At 45.3% G+C, this 21,199-nt stretch overlaps 1 long non-coding RNA gene across 1 annotated transcript in view; it reads right to left on the reverse strand.

Moving 5' to 3' along the window:
- LOC126272018 (uncharacterized) overlaps nt 1-11,542 on the reverse strand; it is a 43,657-nt gene extending 32,115 nt beyond the window's left edge. The window contains exon 1 of the long non-coding RNA XR_007549163.1: nt 11,172-11,542. This is a non-coding gene — a long non-coding RNA (uncharacterized LOC126272018). The remainder of the gene's footprint in view (nt 1-11,171) is intronic.
- Nucleotides 11,543-21,199: the final 9,657 nt, after the last annotated feature.

Here is a 21,199-nt window from a genome sequence, read left to right on the forward strand (position 1 = left end):
CCAGTTGCAAGCCGAACCCCACAGTGGTGTATGGGGTCCAACAACGTCAACACTGAGGGCGATGCAGACCCATAGGCCAGGCTCCCATAATCAAGCCTGGACTGCACAAGGGCTCTGTACAATCGCAACAGCGTGCTGCGATCTGCATCCCAAGACGCATGGCTTAGGCAGCGGAGGGCGTTGAGGTGCTGCCAGCACTTTTGCTTCAGCTGAGTAATATGAGGAACCCACGTGAGCCGGGCATCAAAGACGAGTCCTAAGAAGCGGCTAGTGCCCACCACTTCAAGTAGGTGACCGTCGAGGTAAAGTTCCGGATGAGGGTGGACCGTCCGACGCCTGCAGAAGTGCATAACTCGAGTCTTGGCCACAGAGAACTGAAATCCATGAGTCAGAGCCCATGATGCCGCCTTGCGAACGGCTGCTTGCAGCCTGCGTTCGGCGACTCCCGTAGTCGTTGAGCTAAATGAGATGCAGAAGTCGTCGGCATACAAAGAAGGAGACACCGACGACCCCACGGCTGCAGCCAGACCATTAATGGCCACTAGAAATAAGGAAACGCTCAACACCGAGCCCTGCGGGACCCCATTTTCCTGTATATAAGATGAACTAGAGGCGGCACCGACTTGCACCCGGAAAGAGCGGCGCAATAAAAAGTTTTGAAGAAAAGCTGGGAGCTGACCACGAAGACCCCACTCGCGCAACGTAGCAAGGATGTGATGCCTCCATGTTGTGTCATATGCCTTCCGCAGATCAAAAAATACAGCAATGAGATGCTGACGGCGGGAAAAGGCCGTACGGATAGCAGATTCCAGCCGCACCAAATTGTCCGCAGCAGACCGGCCCTGACGGAAGCCACCCTGGGATGGAGCGAGGAGACCGCGCGACTCAAGGACCCAACACAAACGCCGCCCCACCATACGTTCGAGCAATTTGCACAAAACATTGGTTAGTGTAATGGGACGATAGCCGTCCACCGCCAGAGGGTCTGCACCGGGCTTCAAGATGGGAACGATAACACCCTCTCGCCATTGCGACGGGAATACGCCCTCGCTCCAAATGCGGTTAAAGATGGTGAGGATGTGTCTCTGGCAGTCCCTGGAGAGATGCTTCAGCATCTGCGCGTGGATGCAGTCCGGTCCTGGCGCTGTATCAGGGCAATTGGCGAGGGCAGCGAGGAATTCCCTCTCGCTGAAAGGAGCATTGTATGTTTCAGAACGACATGTGTGGAACGATAACGGCGTCCGCTCGGCGCGCTCCTTTAGAGAGCGAAAGGCAGGAGGGTAAGTTGCAGTCGCAGAGCTCGTAGCAAAGTGCGTGGCAAGGTGGTCAGCAATGGTGGCAGCGTCCGTGCAGACAGCGCCGTCCAGGGAGATTCCAGGGACACCCATAGGGGCCTGGTATCCATAAATCCGCCGGATGCGGGACCACACAAGCGACGGGGAGACACGGGAGCCCAAGGATGAAATGTACCTCTCCCAGCATTCCTGCTTACGCCGTGCAATAAGACGACGGGCCAAGGTATGGAGCTTCTTAAAGGCGATGAGGGTCTCCAGAGACGGGTGCCGCTTATGACGCTGGAGAGCCCGCCTACGGTCGCGAATAGCCTCAGCAATCTCCGGCGACCACCAGGGGACAGACTTCCTCCGAGGGAGTCCAGAAGAGCGAGGGATGGCAGTCTCGGCCGCAGAAATAATTGACGAGGTCAAGACACGGACCACCTCGTCTATGTCACCCTGTGGGAGAGAAGCAATGGTGGCAGCGGAAGTAAAAGCCGGCCAGTCAGCCCTGTTGAGAGCCCAGCGGGGCAGGCGCCCAGAAGAATGACACTGGGGCAGTGACAAATAGATGGGAAAATGGTCACTACCACACAGATCAGGATGCACTCTCCAGTGAAGGGATGGGACAAGTCCGGGGCTGCAAAGAGAGAGATCGATGGCCAAGAACGAGCCATGGGCCACACTGAAATGCGTGGGAGCACCAGTGTTCAAGAGGCTAAGGTCGAGCTGAGCCAACACATGCTCCACAGCGCGACCGCGGTCATCGGAGACAGTCCCACCCCATAGAGGGTTGTGGGCATTGAAATCGCCCAGAAGCAGCAATGGCGGCGGGAGTTGAGCCAGCAGCGCAGCCAAGACATGTCGGGGGAGTTGCCCATACGGAGGAACGTAAACAGAGCAAACAGTAATAGCCGGCGAGAGCTCAATCCTGACAGTGACTGCCTCTAAAGGCGTCAGAAGGGGTACTGGCGAGCTACAGACAGAGTGGTGAACAAAGAGGCAAACTCCACCTGAAGCTCGTTGACAGTCAGCGCGGTTCTTATAGTATCCCCGATAACCGCGAAGGGCAGGGGTCCGCATTGCTGGAAACCAAGTTTCCTGAAGAACAATGCACAGAACAGGGGAAACACTCAGAAGCATCCGGAGCTCAGGCAGGTGGCGGAAATAACCGCCGCAATTCCACTGGAGAATGGAAGCAGGAAGGGACTGGGAGGGCGTGAAGGCGACTAAGAGGCAGACGGCGCCGCAGAGTCAACGGCCGCCACTGAGCGAGAGTCAGCTGTGTCCATAGGAGAGGTCCCCGAGGGTTCCGTGAGGGCGAGATCTGCGGCAGAGGCGAGGATCTCCACCGCATCCCCAGAGCCAGAGCTATTGACAGCAGGCGGTACTGAAACTGCCGGAGCGTCCTTCTTCTTGGACACGTTCCGGTCCTTCTTCTCGCGTCTGTCCTTTGGCTTAGAGGGCTGGGAGAGTTTCTCTGAAGGAGCGTCGGAGGCTGACGACGACGCAGAAGCCCTACGACCAGCAGGTGGATGAACCTTCAGCCACTGGCTGACATCCGGCGGGGTAGCAGAAGAAACGGAAGAAGGGAGGGCCCCGAGGGACCCCTTCCGCGAGAGAGGAGCCGGCGGAGACGACGCCGGCAGAGAAGGGGGAGGGGGAGGGATCGAGCCCCCTGGTTTTGGAGCAGATGTCACTCCTGAAGCATGTGCGGGGGGGAGTGACAGAAGGGGGTTTGCCCCCAACTGCTAAGGGGGCAACAGAGGAAGGCTTGCCCCCAGACACGAGGGAGGCAGACAGAGATGGACGGCCCCGAGGGCCAACTGAAGGCGGCACAGAGGAGGCGACAACTGCCGCCCGCGAGGGCGACGATAACGTAGCTGCAGCATAAGAAGTTTGAAGAGGGACAGGATGCAACCTTTCAAATTTCAGTTTTGCCTCGCGATAAGTAAGCCGGTCCAGGGTCTTAAATTCCATAATCTTCCGCTCCTTATGAAGAACAGGGTAGTCCGGCGAGCATGGAGAGTGGTGTTCCCCACAGTTGACACAGACAGGCGGAGGCGCACATGGAGAATCGGGATGAGAGGGGCGTCCGCAATCTCGACATGTGGCGCTGGATGGGCAACGGGAGGACATATGCCCAAACTTCCAGCACTGGAAGCACCGCATCGGGGGAGGGACGTATGGCTTGACGTCACAACGGTAAACCATTTCCTTGACCTTCTCAGGCAATACAGCACCCTCGAAGGCCAAGATAAAGGCACCGGTGGCCACCCTGTTGGTCTTGGGTCCTCTGTGCACACGACGGACAAAATGCACACCACGTCGTTCCAAGTCAGCTCTCAGCTCGTCATCGGACTGTAACAAGAGGTCGCGATGGTAAATAATCGCCTGGACCATATTTAAGCTACTGTGGGGAGTGACGGTAACAGGGACGTCTCCCAGCTTATCACACAAGAGCAACGCCCGTGACTGGGCTGGGGAGGACGTCTTGAGGAGGATGGACCCATTCCTCATTTTAGACAAACCCGCCACTTCCCCAAACTTATCCTCCAGGTGTTCCACAAAAAACATAGGCTTTGTCGAAAGAAAGGAGTCACCATCAGTCCTGCTGCAGACAAGGTATTGTGGTACATAAGGCTCCTGCTTGGCACTAGATCTGCGTCCCTCCCATGGTGGAGCCAACGAGGGGAACGACTGAGGATCATATTGTGCAGCATCAAATTCAATTTTGCCTCGCTTAGAGACGCTGGTGGCAGTGCGACCACCAGCTTGGTGAGATTTATTGCGCTTCATTGCGCCACATCCGCCCAGATGCCACCTACTCCGAACGAGGGCTCTCCCCAAGGGGCCACCCAGCCAAAGCAACGGGTACCTGGCCGATATCCCGTTGCCCGGAGTCCCCGTGCCCCTGACATGATGGGCACATACTCCTTGGCATGCATGGGGAGGAAACAGCTCTGGCATCTGTAGTGCGATCCCTGCGTGGTCAGGGGGCTACCACCAAGAGGGTACATGACGACCCCACCACAACGGACTGGCTACCGTGCTGGATTTTAGGTGTTGAAAGGGTCCACAGTTGCCGTGGGCGCTAAGAACGGGATTGCGCACAAGACGAGGAGGCAACCCAGAAGACATGGGGTGTAAATCCCTCCACACGACAATAGATAGCATGCAAGATGGAGGTGCACGATGGACCAATAGAAAAACACCACATAAGGCATCCTTCCCCAAATGGCACGCACTAACAACGGAAATTTTGAAAATGGCAGGTCAAACCCAAGTGGGGACCATCACATAAGGCCGAAACTTTGAAGACTCCTTTTAGTCACCTCTTACGACAGGCAGGAATACCGCGGGCCTATTCGTACCCCCGAACCCGCAGGGGGGCTTCGTAATGTACCACCACAGAAATATGAGGGTACACTTGACTGATTCACTGCTTAGGCAGGGGACACAGTTTTGCTATATGCCTCTTAACCTGCCCATGAGCAGTTTTCACCATCAGCACATGCACATGATTATCAAGTCCTTGAAACAACTGCTCGACAACACCCAGCCTCCACACCAAGTGAGGCAAGTTATCTTCCTTGACCAGGACATGATCACCTATCTGGGGTTGCAATGTTCTTTCCAATTTCCATTTACTGCGTTTCTGCAGTTGGTGCAGGTACTCAGTGGACCATCTCCTCCAAAAGGACTGATGCAGCTTCTGTACAAGTTGCTACCTGTGCGACCTTTTGGCAGGAATCTCAAGGATGGAAGGTTTGGAATAGGCACAAAGTGGCTGTCCAATGAGGAAATGCCCAGAAGTGAGAACAGACGGAGAATTTACGTCATCAGAGAGAGCACACACAATGGCCCTGAATTTAGGCATGCTTCTATCCGAGTTAATACCATAGCTAGTACTCCGAAAGTCAGTACTGTACTGCTATGGACGTGACTACATACATTTGACTCCTGCTTCCCACAGTCCACCAAAGTGAGGGGCATGAGGTGGAGTAAAATTTCAACTGATACCCTCTGAGGTCGCAAAGTTCACCAAACCTTCAACTGTAGCATCGTCACAGGAAAAACGTCTAAGTTCAGTGTGTGCATCTACAAATGTAGAACCATTATCACTATACATGTGAGAAGGCTTTCCTCTTCTCACAATGAGTTTCCTTGGGGTAGCCAGAAAGCTGGTTACTAAGTCAGTAACTAACTATATATGGATGGCTTTGGTTGCCATGCAAATGAATAAGGTATTATAGGCCTTACTCCATCTTCCACCATGCTTCACACTAACAGGGCCTGCAGAATCCATACCACAGTGCCGGAAAGGATGAGACTCGTTTACTCTCAATGTTGGTAGTTGACCCTTAAGTTGAACTGCAGTCTATGACTTGAACCTAATACAATTCAAACATTTCCCAATAACTCCTTTGACTGTGTTGCTCTCGTTGGGAATCCAAAACCACCTACACCCAGCATGCAACAGATTTTCAGGTTCATAAATGATGAGAATTTTTGTCAGATGATGCTTAGATGGTTTGATAATAGGATGTAATCATACGGCATGTCAGCATTCATTAACGTCCCTCCCACCCATAGAATACCTTCTGTATCAACAAATGGATGAAAATCTGATAATTTGCTGTTATGTGGCACAGAAGAATTGGCCATTAACTAAGTCATCTCATTGCCATACTCGCCACTTTGAACTATGGCAAAAACCTTTTTGGTGGTGTTTTGGCATTCTTGTAGGCTGAGTGGACCAGTTATCCTGTATGCTTGCCACAGTGTAGCGTTGTTAGCAAGCCAAACCCCCATACATATTCTTGAATGAGGAATACTGACAGAGAAATTGATTATCAAATTCAATAACAGACACCAAAAATACTTGCACATACCTTCTTTCACGCACATCTTCTATATCACCAGTGAAGGACAACTGCTGCAGCCCAGGTCATAGTTGGAAGGCCATGAAGGGCCAGACCACCACTGCACAAGTGACCTCATATGTGCTGGACTAATGCCATGCCATGTGACTCTTCTGATTTGATATGTCTCCAGTTGGGAACTGAACTCAGCTCCTGAATTTCAGAGATTCTGTTGGCTACAAAAGTTTTCCAGTGACTAAGGCTACATTGCAGCCAGATCTACTGTGGAGTCCATCCACAGTTGGATATCACTGTTTTTTACGGCATCTAAGGCATTTGACACCTTATAAGTGAGTCAAGCAAGATGCAGAACACCACATAATTCCAGTCATGAAGAGATTGCAGTGTGACAGGAGTTGCATGAGATTTGGCTGCAGCCAATGAAACTAAAACCTCGTTGTTGGAAAGAACACATCTAATGTATACACAAGCACTATATGCCAACTGTGAAGCACGACAAAAACCACAAATTTTGAGTTTAATATGTTGACGGGAAATGATTTTCTTTCTGATTGAAATATCATTACAGGAAGGTAGTTGCATGTACAGGACATTCCATTGATCAATTAAGTTGGACAGCTGAACTTCATCCCAATCAAAGATTGGTTGCCAAAAGCACTGCAAGACTGGACGTAAAAGCCCTAGTGGCCCAAAAATAGATGCTATTGTAGACAGACCATTATGCCTGGTAAACTTTGAGCACTGTCGTCGTCTCTTCAGCTCCATGTGAAACTGGCATGTGTCAGAGCCAGGGTACCATAATATTCCTAACATTTTTATGGTTTATTCAGCAGTAAAATTACAAGGCAAAGAAGTTTGTCTGCCCTGCAATGGAATTTTTTGCCATAACCTTGTCACTACTGGAACATCATTTCCTCAGTGGAAACTCCCCAGAAGCAGGTCAGCTGGGTTTGAAGTTCCTGAGTTTCAGCTCCTGAAGCTGACACACCTAGGAAGTCGTACACATAAAAGCTACACAACAGCGTTTACGATGCCACTGGAAAACTGCCTTGATTTTCCAAGGCCACACGTTGGTGACATCTAGTCACAAGAAAAGCAGCAGGAGTGGTTCCATAAGTGACTAGACAATATATATTCTTGCAATGGTTCTGATGTTGATTCCTGCCACAGGATGGAGAGACACTTGGCGACACATTTTTGTTATGTCAGCTAACAGAGCCACATTAAAGGATCAAAATTTTATAATAATGGAAAAAAAACTGGCTGGACCATGAGAGCAACCTTCAAGATTTCATTGAGAAACACTCCATTAGAAGTGGCAGCAGAGCCATCAAACACTACTCTTAACTTACTAGTGGAGCTGCATTCCTTGAACACAGCATGATGTGGAAGGTAAAACCTGAGAATTAAGAGACTTCTATGTCCTACATCAATATACTCATGCATGAAAGCAGCATATTCCACCCTCAAGTTTGGTTGCCTCATAAATTTCCACTCAAGATGCTCTGGCCTCCAAGAGGCCTGTTCTTGTGATTCACCTAAGGGTTTACAGTCAGGTTTTATTGGCAGTCATATCACAAATCTCCCATCTTCATCTCGAGCTGTGGGGCGCTGAAAGTGAGCCTCACATATTTTATCCTGCTTAGGGATTGGACCAATGAGCGAGATTACAGAAGTGTCCGATTCCACCATGAACCATGACCTCATGAATGTGGCAGAAATGGCTATTCTAAGTGTCTCCAATATGGCGCCTATGATGTCACTACATACACACTGCAAACACGAAAGCTCGCATAAATAAGATAACTAATGGGACTACCGCGGGAAATTGGGGGTTTTAGGGAGAGGACAAGCAACACACAAAATGACAAACAAAAAACAATGATCACAAAAATCTACAGGAATCGCACACTTCCCTTTACCTATATAGGTCAACCGCAACTGACGAAACCAAAACAGTGACACATACAACAAAAACTACGAAAATTGGAATGAGACATTTCCCCTGACCACAGCTGACAATACCAAAACACCAATACCTACATGTAAAACTACAAAAATTGGAATCTTGTCATTTCCCTTGTCCTATATAGGTCAACCGTAACTATTGATACAAAAAATTCAGCACACACAACACATCAAAAAGTCAAACATCCCTACATAAATGAAAACACATTCAATAAACAAAACATTATAACTCAAGAAAAATAGACAAAAAAAATTACTTATCACCAAAGTAGAGTGGACACACACACACACACACACACACACACACACACACACACACACACACACACACACACACACACACCGCTTCTGTTGACCCCAATGAGCAGCACTCCACTATCGGAAATAACTTTTTGAAGCTTGAGAATTTAAAGCAACGTTTCAAAACAACCACTTGTGAAATTATAAGCTGGGCATCAAGATTAAGAATCAATGAGAATTCCACTGATAGAAGAAAAGAGTACACTGATGGCATCTTGGAGGGAAACAACTCTTCTGCTGATGTAACAAAGGAAAAGGTTGGAGCCAATATGAAAAACAGAGGATCTAGTATAACAGTCACATTTTAACAGAGCTTTGGAAGGCTTGTGATTAAACGAGGCAGAATGGATAGACAAGATTCTTCTGAATTTCTAAAATTGTTGGGTAAAGTGGCAACAAAATAGCTTTCAAGTTAGTGCATAAAATCTATGAGTTTGGAGACATACAACCAGGCTTTTGGAAAAATCCATTAGGATCAGTTTGACTTTAGCAAAGGTAATGGTACCCGAGAGTTAGTTCTGACATTTCTATTGGCAGTGGAATCAAGACTTCAGAAAAATCAAACTCATAGGATTTGTCGATCCAGGATAATCATCTAGCAGCATAAAATGGTGCAAAACATTCAACATTCTCAAAAAAATAGTTATAATGTATAGGGAAATACAGGTGATATTAAGTATGTTGAAGAACCATGAGGGGAAAAATAAGAATGGCAAACAAAGAAAAATGTGGACACTATGGGAGAAAGCTCAGTGTGTAGTCTGGCTCACAGAGACGAAGTCTTATGTCCCAGGACAACGAAATTTTCAGACACAATATGGAAGGGAACCTATGAAAAAAGGTAGTTTTTTGATAAATCAGATGTCATCATGAACAAAGTACAGTAGACACCTACAAAGAACCCAATAAAATCAATGCATATGGAGCTCAGAGGCTTTTGCCTCCAAGATGCAGATGCTTCAGGCACTAAATCTGAGTGACAAACATTAGCACAAACTATTTGTAATAGTTGTATTAGCCAAGACTGACACAAACAAGACTTTTTGGGAAAGATTTTTCTCTCCAATAAGTCAACTTTGCAAACTGTACCATCATAATATATGGGGATCTGTGAACTTATGTTAGTCATGAAATGGAAAGACAATTCCAAGTTCAATATGTGGTGCAGACGAGCACACAATTGCATCATTTGTCCATTCTTTTTCAGCAAGTCTCCCATCAACAGTAATGTTTACCTGGATATGTCACAACAGTATGCTGTGTCACAACTGAAACACATGTAACCTGGGGCATCACAGCACTGGTCCCTAAATTTCTATTAATTTCTGGATGAAAAGTTACTAGATGGAGTTGTTCCTATGGGGTTTTGTAAAGGATTGGACCAATAGAACTTTAAGACAAGCATTCACAATGCATTTCAAGGTGTTGCCATTGAATTCCTAGAGTATAGGCTACATCGAGAAAAACTGGATGCCAGCTGGAAACTGTTCTTAAGACTTGGGATGAATTGTGGTTTACTAGTCTCATAACATACAGACGGAGATATCATGATGTTGCAAACATTCAGGAGTGATTAAAAAGGGTAAATGTATCAGTTTGAGGTAGAAGACACTGAGCCTCTTCTCCTGCATTCTCTTTGGTTTCTATATTTTGGCAGGAAGTATTATGGACCAAAACAGAAAAGTCCAGTAAACAAGACCTCTAAAATGCATATCTTAAAAGCTATCAGGAACTGTTCACCTTTGCTACAGTGAAACAAACCTCTCCGACTGAACTCATCCTCCCAAGATTTTGAAAGCAAAGGGCTTGCAGCAGACGTGGTCCTTTGTCAATGGTACCAGAACAATATTACTATGACTTTTAGTTCTGGACTCGAGTTCCTTGCCTCCGATACATTTACCCTTCCCCATAATTCCTTAACACCTGCATCATCATGGAATCACCCTGTACAACAAATCATTTGATTCAGAGACACGAGACAAATTGTGCAGTAAAAAATCAAAAACAGAGACCAGGTAATTCTAATATGCCTATCTCAGTCCTAATAATTCTTCACGTTATAAAAATCTCTAATACAACGTTACACCTGGTCGAATTATCTGTTCACCTTACGTGAATTCAACTAAATAGTAGCATTCCACTAACAATCTTCTGCAGCATTAATTTTTTGGGTGATTTTGTTTCATATTACGAACATTTCTGCCCATTAATTTATTATGTATCTTCATCCTAACATGTTTTGCGGGTATAATTCACTGGCGTCTGTGAATTCTCGTTAATTCTCTTGTCATGTGGTGTGGCTGAAATCATTCTCCTCGGGTAATTTTTTTCTGCTGTGTAATAAAATAAGAATTTCGTAAATGTATAGGGCAGGAACCCTTAGGACTGCATCTGAAGTGAGTTGCAATTTGTCTCCTGTTCTGGGGGTATGAGGTAAGCGATTGCATAGTATCACCCTTAATTCCATATTTTCCAGTACGACTACGTGTCTCAAAAAACTAAGTTATTTGTCACATGCAATTTCTTAAATTTATGGTTACCATGTACTTTCAGCACAATGACCGAAATGACGCGTTTAAACATCAGAATGAATCCATGCAACATAACATGAATCCGCTAATAAAGAAAAATACTGCTACAAAAGTGCGTAACTGTCTTATCATCCAAAAAGACAACTCTGCTACAGAACAGGAAAAACGCGCCATCCAAACACTTCTAATAGCAATGACATGTTATTACTAACCACAACTGGTACCGTAGTTTCATTATGCCTGTCGATAAACACTGTAATTGACTGTCCTTGTTGTAGCGCAATTTGCGAATTAACCTCTTCCAAAGTCACATTCTTGGGCAAATCGCACATTAATGGATCTTCCATTAAAATGTCATTTAACGTCCTCGCAGTAACGGCGGCCAAATCATCCTCTGCAGACTGTTCACCCATATAATCTTTAGGGCTCTTTTCGTAATTTACGTTTTCCATGAACACTAACTAACACTCATAACAAACCAACTAGGCCACTTCTCACGCCAAATTCTCATAAACGCAAAAATTTGCTTGTAAACAACAGAGTTAGAATTAAATATCGAACTGAAATCGAATATAGTCGATATATCAAAGAAGTCGATCCCTATATTCCAACTAGTTTAAATCCCTCTTTTTTTACTGTAGTACATCGATACAGAGATTTAATAATAATTAATAAAACTAATTATGTTTTTGGTTCATTTTTCCCCCTTGGAGCCGGTCTCTGCTGGGGGTAAAAACCGTTGCAATTAAGTGCCAATACATATACTGATCTTAAGCCCGGTCCACACGAAACGATCTGTCTGCGCAGACATCGGCGCAGTTGTCTGTACATGCAAAAGAGGGCTGCAAATTTGGTGTGTTCACACGACACAAACCCCAATCTATTACTCGCCCGCCATCTGTCGGTGTAGAAAAGAAATATCAGTGGCAAGCGACTACGCTCCTCGTAAACGTCAAAAATTTAATTCAGTTATTGTGAAATATAGAAATGGTGGAAGTTCTGTTGTGGTCTGTGTTCGCAACTTGTGTTGCAAAAAAAAAAAAAAAAAAAAAAAAAACATTCATACCAACCGCAGGAAACAGAGAATGCGGTCAAAATGGTGTAGACAGTGGCTGCTAAAGCGAAAGTAATTTTCTCACGTAAATTTAATGCGAGAGTTGCAGGGCGAACCTAACGACTGGCGAAATTATTTGCGGATGGATGTCGAAACTTATAATTATCTCATAAAGCTTGTAACCACTCATATTGTGAGAAAAAATACTTGTGTGGCAGATCTTCCAGAAAATATTAATATCTTTGCTTTTTTGTACTTAGTTTGACTCACTTTGGTTGTTGACTAGGTTGTGTGAGACATTCATCATGACTGTTATCGTGATTTTCGAAAACTATTTCTTTGTGTTTTGATTTATCTTGCGCCAATAAAAATATTACATAGTGAAAGGAAATGGTGATTTCTGTGTTATATGTATAACACTCGCCAGACTAGCGACCTCCGGCGCGCAACATACGTCCAATTCGACAATGTGACCGTTTACTTCGACATCTCCACATCGCTCAGCTTCCGCTCCTTTCGGACTACAACATGACACTAATGGTGCCTCTACACTGCCTTCCCACGGTTTCCTACGCACAACGCCACCAGCAACTGGGATAAAATTGGAAGATAAGTACAAACGCCGTGGAGTTTTCTTCATCATGAACAATGCCGTTGTGGACTCTTCCAACATCGTCAGTGATGTCACCTGGTATGAAATCTTTTTCCACGTTCGTCTATAACGAACCAATCATGAGTGCTGTGCCTAAATTTGTGACTCACAGTGCGCCGTATGTACAACCTCCTGTGACATGTAGTGTGCAACAGTGGCCCAACAATATGAACTTCACAAAGTTTTCGAGCCCACAGATCACTTGGGGCTCCCCATATATTGCTGATAAATCGGTTTTGGACACATTCTCTCCCCACCCACTACAAGACTCACTACAAAAACAGATGGGTACAAATTTCAGTGACAACAATTACTGGTTGGACAGTCGTCCCGCCCCGATTGTTTCCGCAGCCCCGGCTGTGCCTGAAACGCCTCCCGCGACAGCCATGTTTAAACCAGCCGCCGAGAGTGACAGCTTCATAAACACTCCGCCACTCCCGTCCGCCGTGCAATCAAATCTGTTAAATCCACAACACAAGAGTGAGAAAATTCCTAAATTACCAAGGTTCACGATGGACAATCTGCATACGTGGTTTATTTTGGCAGAGACTATATTCACCGCCCTAAACATTGATTCAGACAGTGCTAAATTTATTGCGCTTATTAATGTCTTAGAGGACCGTGCTGAGTGGGTACAGGATTTAGTGCTGTCGGAGGCCCCCGCAAATCGTTACGCACTGGCAAAACAACAGATCTGCGAACGTCTAGCTAAGACTACGCAAGAGTCTGTTTTATACATACTGCAAGGTGTACATCTCAAAGACTCGACTCCTTCACAACTGAGGGGACGTATCAGAGCAGTCTTCGATATCAAAACTATGCTTTACTTTCTTTCTGGGTTGCGAAGCTGCCGCAAGCCATTCAACTGCAGCTCCTATCACACGATCAGGAACCTCTACAAGTGAAATTATTGCTGGCAGACGCCGCATATAAGATAACCAACAGAATAAAGTTATCTACGTGTGCCCCCCTCGATGTTACGCCTCCCCCGCGTGGCAGAGGCCGATTTTCCAAAACAACAGACAGAGTACACTGGTTGAGCACCAGATTACACACCGTCCTTCACCATCCCATACCACAGCTTGAAGTGACGTCCTTCGCCCTGTAACAACACAGGATCAGCAAGCTTATATCACTCCGTTTACGGTAATACAGCCAGGAATTGCCGCTCACCCTGTGCAATGTGCCCAAACACGCACGGCGGGCCGCTATAGGCGCACCGTTCCGCACTGTGACGTCAAGTCGCCTAACAGATCACAGGCTAGTACTACCGAATTATTCTCTCGGACGTTAGTATATCCAGGATATAGCTTCTCAGAAATGGTTTTTAGTGGACACTGGTGCCGATGTGAGCGTCATTCCACGTTCAATGGTCACTTCTACAATCACGCATTCGCCTCCCCAAATCAGAGCAGCCAACAACTCCTCATCAAAGGTTTATGGTGTAACGCAACTTCGCATTTACTTCGATGATACACATAATTATGAATGGACATTTTCGGTAGTAGAAATCGAAGAGCCAGTATTAGGATTGGACTTCTTAACTGCTCATAACTTTTCTTTGGACTTAATTACACCTGCCCTCTGATCAGTGGATTTTAAACAAAAATTTTCGGTGAGGTTTTCCCCACCCACGCCGACAGAATTCAGCTCGAATACGTCCTGTCAACAAGACAAAGAGACAGTTTCTATTCTATCTGAGGAGGTCAAAGCTTCCGTAGTGAAATTAGTTACGCAACGCCTTGAAATCGACCAACTGTCCGAAGACAATGCAAAGCTACTTCAACGTTGTGATGTCCTGACTGACGAATTGCGTGGGTTTAGAGAGGAGATCAAGATTAAAAGTAATAACACGCACGAAACTACACGGGGCCTGCATACCGCACCGTTGATTATCCGCAGCCACAGCAGCACCTGCCACGACCCGGACAGCGAAGACGGCAAACCCCCACCCTGTGCTTCACCGTCCGCCTTTCATCAAAACACAGAGGCGACAGCTGTTACAGGCGACGCCGCGCATGCGCGCGCAACGATTCCTTCGTGCAGTAACTAGAGTTGTGCAACACGATTCTTTTTCCCGATTCGATTTCTACGATTCAATCTCACATTGCGAATCGTTTTCTACGATTCGTTCACGATTCTTTCACGATTCATTTTAGTGTGCGATGGCACGATTCTTACAGAATGCAAAAAGTTATATATCGTACTCACAGATGGTAGGACATGTCTGAAATTGTCAATGGGGTTAGAATCGAACTGTGTCATGATAAGATATGCCAGAAATAGTTTGTTTATGAGTAAAAATGCATATGACGTTACAAGTGTGGTTCTCGATTTATACGTGTAATGCCTTAATTGATGAAAGGTCATGTTTCATTTGATTGCATCTATTGTTTTATTTCAGTATGCCAGGAAAGAGGAGTCGATTTGTGAGAAACACTCTGCAAAATTACATCATATGCCAGTTTGGTTGCGTGGCTTGAACTTATCTAACTACAGACGTCTGTTTTATAGTAACAAAATCTAGCAGTGAGGCAGACGTGGTTTGGCTCATATCATCCTATGCAAACTAAGCTGACGTCGGCGCGGTGACTGATGGTAGCGATAGTGAATGGGAGATGCCTTTATGCTCTTTACCGTCAGCCACCGCCAAGTATCAGTTTGGTTTTCACGAGTAATATTACGGACCACGAACTTCATTTGTTCGTTCCGAGCTTCCTTTGTTCACACGCATCCTCCACTTTACTTCCATCTGGCGTTCGCAATCATTCGGCACGACTCAGCATGATTCTGAAGTTGCCTTCGATGCATAGCGTACTAAGAATCGATGAATCGTTGGAACTTGCAATCGTCACGACTCGGAAACACACAATCGTTCTTACGATTCTTTTGAACGACGCTTCGTCCATCACGATTCGATTCTTACGATTATTTATTTAGAGTCGTTCAAATAAACGACTCATTCACGAATCGCCACAACTCTAGCAGTAACACCATAGTCAATGGAACCCCGCCGGCTGTCGCACAGCGCAGCTCTGCGGACAACACTGCAGTTTTCACTGAACTCCCATTCAATGATAACGTATTTCAGGTTAGTTCCCTTTCATACTTACCGCGCACCGACGATAACGCCGCTCCTTCCTGCGTTCCTCCACGTATTTCGGCCACACCTATTCAGAAAATCAAAGCCATTACTATGGGCGTCTGTCACAGGCTTAACACAACTGAAGGACCGCCTGTCCAGTCTCACCCCCGACGCCTCAATGAAAAAAAACTTACCGCTGCCATGGGTATAGTCCACCCTCGGACATTGCGTGGTCTTCTCCAATACATGTCGTTCCCAAAAAGGACAATTCCTTTCGACTCTGTGGAGACTATAGGCGTTTGCACGCCAGAACAATACTTGATAACTACCCTGTCCCACACCTCCACGATTTTTCACAATCCATGTTCGGTGTCAATTTTTTCTCTGTGTTAGACTGCAAAAAGGCATACCATCAGATTCTGGTGCACCCAGAAGATATCTCCAAAACCGCTATCATCACCCCATTTGGACTATTTGAATATTTGTTTATGGCTTATGGATTGAAGAATGTCGCCCAGACTTGGCAAAGGTTCATTGACACCATTTACGTGGCCTTCAATTTTGCTGTGCCTACCTAGACGACATTATTATTTTCTCCACAACTGCAGAGGAACACAAACAACACCTCCAACAGGTTTTTGATAGATTGGCACGACACGGAGTTGAGATTAATCATGACAAATCCCAACTGGAGAAGCCAGAGGTCATTTTCCTGTGACACGTGGTCAATAATGAGGGAATTCGTCCCACCTCAGATAGAGTACAACAAATACTCGACCTTCTCCTCCCTTAAACCTATAAAGAGTTACGTAGATACCTCGGAATGGTAAATTTTCTTAGACTCCACGTGCCACATGTGGCATCTCTTCAAGCCCCTCTCACTGAGGCCTTAAAGGGAACGAATATCACAGGTGACAGATACGTAGAATGGGATCAGATCATGCAGCCAGCCTTCGACTAGCTTAAGTACGCCTTGGTGAACGCTATTACCCTGTCTCGCCCTCACCCTAACGCCTCCCTGACAATAACCACAGACGCTAGCGATAATGCCATTGGCGCAGTTTTACAACAGACCCTACCAACAGGTACTACACCCCTGCGTTTCTTTTCAAAACAGCTCACCGAAATGCAAAGAAAGTGGTCCATATTTGATCGTGAACTTTACATCATTTATGAGGCCGTAAAGTACTTTCGTACAGATATTGAAGCCAGACTTGTGACAGTTTACACAGATCACAAGCCCCTTGTCGAGGCTCTCCGCAAACCAGCATATCTACTACGCAGAAGGTTTCGCCATATGTATTTGGTATTACAATATGTTTCAGACTTTCAGTATATCAGGGGTAATGACAATGTTGCAGCAGACTACCTGCCACGCCTGTCCTCCCTAGAGACAGCTATTGATCCTCACCGCTTACACCAGCTCCAGCTATCCGACTCAGAGATACAGCACCTTCTCTCTGACTCTGATATTTCCTTACAAATTGCTCCACTTCCCTTCCCTAATGATGATGGCTCTTTGTATTGTGACATTAAAACAGGTTATCCTCGTCCTATAGTCCCTAAAGCTCTTAGGAAAGACGCTTCTGACACAGTCCACAATCTCGCTCACCCGAGCATTCGCGCGACTACGCGCCTCATTACAGAGAGATACGTTTGGCCTAATATAAAAAGAGATTGTAATCGGTGGGCGAGAGCTTGCATACTTTGCCAGAGAGCCAAAATACACAAGCATACTAAGTCCCCATTAGGCAAATTTACTGAGCCCTCAAGTAGATTCCGTCATGTCCATTTAGACATCGTCGGTCAGTTACTGATATATAACAATTCCGTTACTTACTGACTGTGATAGATCGTACCACATGTTGGACCGAGGCTATCCCCATCGCAGACATTACGGCCGACACTGTAGCTAACGCTTTTGTCCACAATTGGCCTTCTCGTTTAGGTTGCCCTACTTCACTTACCACAGTCCAGGGGAGACAGTTTGAATCTAATCTGTTTAATCGCCTCTGTCAACTGTGTGGTATCAACAAATTCAGAACTACAGCCAATCACCCGCAATTTAACGGCCTAATACAACGATGGAACCGTGCCCTGAAGGTCGCTCTCATGTGTTATTCTTTCTCTTGGACTGAGGCACTCCCCTGGGTCCTCCTAGGTTTGAGGACGGTTTTCAAAGAAGACCTTAAAGCGTCAGTTACTGAGATGATATACGGAGAAAACCTCGCACTTCCGGTGGATTTTCTTGATGATCCTCCTCTACTTCCCGAGGAGCAACTTCCCGAGTTGGTACGACAGGTTCGACAGGATATCACCAAATTACGTTTTCTGCAACCTCGATCGCATGCTACCCCTCCGGTTTTCATTCAACCACACTTCAGTTCTTGTAACTATGTGATGCTTAGAGAAGCCGCCGTGAGTCCACCCCTAGCTCCACTCTACACTGTTCCAAACCGGGTCCTGTCACGCTCTGAATATACTTATACGATCCTCTTTAAGAACAAACCATCTGTCGTGTCCATTGAGCGCTTGAAACCAGCATGAACCCTTAACGACACTGGCATACTCGATAATGCATTTGTTTTGCAGGAAACTTCAGAGGCCTGTCCTCTCCCTACTCCACAAGCTAATCAAACACTCTCTGCAAGTCAAGGCCCCCCTCTTCTGTACTTCACGCCTCCGAGTGCCAGCAGTAATAACTAGTGCTTCAAGTGAACTTGAATGACTATGATGTGGACTCTATTAAAATACAACTTGTGGACACTTTTCTTTTTTATTTTTTGTTTTCAAAACAATTCTGTGCCATCTGACCAGAAAGACATTAAACTATTACAGTGCTTCAACGTGGCTCATGGTACTTCACAAAATGACATTTCAGCCTATGTAGACTCCAATAATGTTTTATTTATAAGAGTAACCCCCCCCTTCTCCTTCATCTTCCCCGAATCCTCCTATCCCTATTGCTATCACCGTGCTGGCCGCACCGTACGGCCACCTCTCAGACTTCAAGATTACGTCATGCCTTAAATGTTTACCTTCCCTTTATCACTTACACCTCATCACTCCTCCTATGCGCTCCGCGCTCCTCGGGGGGGGGGGGGGGGCGGGCTCTGTGGCATAACTGCCAGAAAATATTAATATCTTTGCTTTTTTGTGCTTCGTTTTACTCACTTTGGTTGTTGACTAGTTGGTGTGAGACATTCGTCATGACTGTTACCATGATTGTTGAAAACTATTTCCTTGTGTTTTGATTTATCTTGTGCCAATAAAAATATTACATAGTGAAAGTAAATGGTGTTTTCTGTGTTATAAGTATAACACACACCATACCTGTATGAGAAGGGCAATTTCTCCTCATGAACAGCTTGCGGTAACATTGAGATTCCTAGCAACAGGAAGGAGCTACAAGGATTAGGAATTTTCAACTGCAATATCGAAACAAGCGTTGAGTGAAATAACACCCAACACATGTTAAGCTATTTACGCTGTCTTGAAGGATGAGTTCTTTTTATAACAGCAGTTAATTTTCTATTATGTTTTCACACAAATATATTCTTTTGAATAAATTTTTGATAAATGTATGTGAAATATACTGTTTTACATTACCTCGTGTTCCATTTCCTCGCACATTGACACTCCAATTTCATCTTCAATTGTATTCCTACGTGGTCTTGGCGTTTCTTGATCACTAAGAAAGCCAAGCAGATCAAATATCATAATGTTGGCTGGTATACTTGATCTACTACTACACCAGATCCTCTAGATTTCTGAACTTTGGATAATTCTCTTCGGTAAACAGTTCGAAACAAATTTATTTTTTTATTGCTGTTTCTCTGTTTACTGAGGCGTCCCTGTCGGCAATTTTTCAATTAGAGCATTGTATGCTGCTGTCTTTTTGTCCCAGTCGCTATGGGTGGTTTCTATATATTTCAATGAATTCAATTACAAACTCTCGAGAACACTGACAAGTATCAGTCATTTTAATGCCCTGTGCGCACAAATAAAAACAGTAGACTGAGCAACCAGCTGTTTCGCGCCAGATTTGTGGCGATCTCCTGTCCACGCGCTCCAACTTGTCTGCGCCGATGTGGTTTGAACCCACAGATTTGAGAGGTTTCGCTCAAACCTCCAACTCCAACTTCCAGGTCTGCACACACCTCAGGTTGGTGCAAATCTTCTGTCCACACACAACGATCTGTCTGCACAGATGTGATATGCACAGACATTTGAGCAGACAGATCGTTGCGTTTGGATGGGCCTTAGTGTTGGCTTCGATCGTAGATCCCGATTTTCTTTCTTGTGTGAGTCAATATCGCTTCTTAAGGAACTGACTATGAATTGTAAGCTAGCAATTCGTTCTTTTAGCATTGTTATTTCAGTGTTACAATTCTTACAAACTCCCTTTTTAACAGCATAACTATAACTATTTCTCTAGTTAGAATCACTGACTTCTACACTCGCGGCCATCTTGTTGTACAAACTATGTAGAAGTATACATGAGCCTCCATATGACTTGTTTCTTCTGCAAAAGCTACTTGCTCATCTGAAATTCCCTTTTTTGTTTGGAATTTTAATTGTGTCCTCAGTAAACCAGTGCTCATTTAAACAAACAACTCTAATATTTGCACATTCTGACAGAATGATTTTCAATTAGTCTATTTTGGAGCTTTTATTGTTTGAAGCATCAGTGTTTAAACCTTTACATTCCAGTGGATAACAATTTACTCTGACTATTAGTTATGGGCTTTAGCATATTGCTCTTCAGATAATGGTTTGGTTTTGTCTTTCTTAATGCTACACAAGTGTTTTCACTCCCATCACTACTTATCAGTTTCCCTTATTTTTTATGGCCCGTCAAATGTCTATGAACATCTTACTAAATATTTTTGAATCCAACCTATTCAAATGGAGACCATCTTTGGCAAGACACTTTGCACTTAGAAATTTGTTGGGATCAATGAAAACAACTTCAAGTTTACTGCACTGTTCTTTAACCCATAACTACTATCGACCATCTCTCAGAATGTTACTAATTTTTCTGTAGAGATATTTCTCACACCCCTGCAAATCCATATGGACTCTTCCATGTACCTTCCTATTGGCTGTCAAGCTACACGTGCCAGCATTCTTGCATTGTTGCTGCTCTTTGTTTCGTAATTATTAGCCTTGAGAGGTCTCACAGAAGTACCATAGTGTTTGCGTGCCGCGATTTTATTGCCATGCTAGTGTTTTTCCATGGCGGGGAAAGCTGGGCCTTATGTGCAACGTGTGTTATGTGAGACAGATGTCTTCACTTGCAAGATGAGCCTCAGACACCGAAAGAAAAATTCGAAAATCGAAAAACGTGCACCTTTTGCCCTCCTAGTCTGAAGAGGAAAACAAGGTATCCATGTCAACAGCGTGGTGTTCCGATTTGTTTGGAGTGTTCCAGGAAGGTCTGCGTGCA

This window comes from Schistocerca gregaria, chromosome 5, assembly GCF_023897955.1.
Source record: "Schistocerca gregaria isolate iqSchGreg1 chromosome 5, iqSchGreg1.2, whole genome shotgun sequence".
Classification (NCBI taxonomy): domain Eukaryota; kingdom Metazoa; phylum Arthropoda; class Insecta; order Orthoptera; family Acrididae; genus Schistocerca; species Schistocerca gregaria.